Raw genomic sequence first — 2,241 nt, 5'->3', positions numbered from 1 at the left:
GGAAACTCTATTGGTTGAATTAATTATAACTTTATCAGGAAGAAAAATGTACAGAATTACCCAGAAGGTAATTTGCATATTTACCATTTTAACTTTGTGGACAATTTTAACTTGTCAGTAAATTAATGAGGATCTCCCAACATGCCACATTCTTTAACTGCAAATTGTGAATATAAGAACATAGAACATAGAAAGATACAGCGCAGTACAGGCCCTTCGGCCCTCGATGTTGCGCCAACCGAATCCTACCTAACCTACACTAGCCCAATAACTTCCAAATGCCTATCCAATGCCCGCTTAAATGACCATAAAGAAGGAGAGTCCACCACTGCTACTGGCAGGGCATTCCATGAACTCACAACCCGCTGTGTAAAGAATCTACCCCTAACATCTGTCCTATACCTACCACCCCTTAATTTAAAGCTGTGTCCCCTAGTAACACCTGACTCCATTAGCGGTAAAAGGTTCTCAGTGTCGACCCTATCTAAACCCCTAATCATCTTATACACCTCTATCAAATCTCCCCTAAACCTTCTCTTCTCCAATGAGAACAGCCCCAAGTGCCTCAGCCTTTCCTCATAAGATTTTCCTACCATTCCAGGCAACATCCTGGTAAACCTCCTCTGCACTCGTTCCAATGCCTCCACATCCTTCCTATAGTATGGCGACCAAAACTGCACACAATACTCCAGATGAGGCCGCACCAGAGTCTTATACAGTTGCAACATGACCTCAGGATTCCGGAACTCAATTCCTCTACCAATAAAGCCCAGTACACCATATGCCTTCCTCACAGCACTATTTACCTGGGTGGCAACTTTCAGAGATCTGTGTACATGGACACCAAGATCCCTCTGCTCATCCACACTACCAAGTAGCCTACCATTAGCCCAGTAATCCATCTTCTTGTTACTCCTACCAAAGTGAATGACTTCACACTTAGCTACATTGAATTCCATTTGCCACATTTCTGCCCAGCTCTGCAACTTATCTATATCCCGCTGTAACCTACCACTTCCTTCCTCACTATCCACAACTCCACCGACTTTTGTGTCATCCGCAAACTTGCTTACCCAGCTTTCAAGCCCTTCCTCTAGATCATTTATAAAGATAACAAAAAGCAATGGTCCCAAAACAGATCCTTGTGGTACACCGCTAGTAACTGCACTCCAAGATGAACATAGTCCATCAACTACTACCCTCTGTCTCCTTCCAGCCAGCCAATTCCTAATCCAAACCTCTAATGTATCCTCAATGCCATACCTCCGTAGTTTTAGCATTAGCCTACCATGGGGAACCTTATCGAACGCCTTACTAAAATCCATATACACAACATCTACTGCTTTACCCTCGTCCACTTCCTTAGTCACCTTCTCAAAGAACTCAATAAGGTTTGTGAGGCACGACCTGCCCTTCACAAAACCATGCTGGCTATCCTTGATCACGTTATTCCTATCCAGATGTTCATAAATCTTATCCCTTACCATTCTCTCTAAGACTTTGCCCACCACTGAAGTCAGACTCACTGGCCTATAGTTACTAGGGCTATCCCTACTCCCTTTCTTGAACAAGGGGACCACATTCGCTATCCTCCAGTCCTCTGGTACTATTCCCGTTGACAATGACGACATAAAAATCCAGGCCAATGGCTCTGCTATCTCCTCCCTAGCTTCCCATAGGATCCTAGGGTAAATGCCATCAGGCCCAGGAGACTTATCTATTTTCATCCTTTCCAATATTCCCAGAACCTCTTCCCTGCATATTTCCAGGCCATCCATTCTAATCATTTGTGACTCCATATTCACGTCAGCAACAGTGTCCTGTTCCTGAGTGAATACTGATGAAAAGTATTGATTTAGTGTCTCTCCAATCTCCTCCGCCTCCACACACAACTTCCCACTACTATCCTTGACTGGACCGATACCTACCCTAGTCATCCTTTTATTCCTGACATACCTATAGAAAGCCTTTGGGTTTTCCCTAATCCTACCAGCTAAAGACTTTTCATGTCCCCTTCTCGCTTCTCTTAGCTCTCTCTTTAGATCCTTCCTGGCTAACTTATAACTCTCTATCGCCCCAACTGAACCTTTATGCCTCATCTTTACATATGCCGCCTTCTTCCCTTTCACAAGGGATTCCAATTCCTTACTAAACCACGGCTGCCTCACAAGGCCCTTTACACCATGCCTGACTGGTACATACTTATCGAGGACACGTAGTAGCTGCTCCTTGAACAATCCC

This window comes from Hemiscyllium ocellatum, chromosome 31 (genome assembly GCF_020745735.1).
Source record: "Hemiscyllium ocellatum isolate sHemOce1 chromosome 31, sHemOce1.pat.X.cur, whole genome shotgun sequence".
NCBI lineage: Eukaryota > Metazoa > Chordata > Chondrichthyes > Orectolobiformes > Hemiscylliidae > Hemiscyllium > Hemiscyllium ocellatum.
This window is presented reverse-complemented; position numbering follows the sequence as displayed.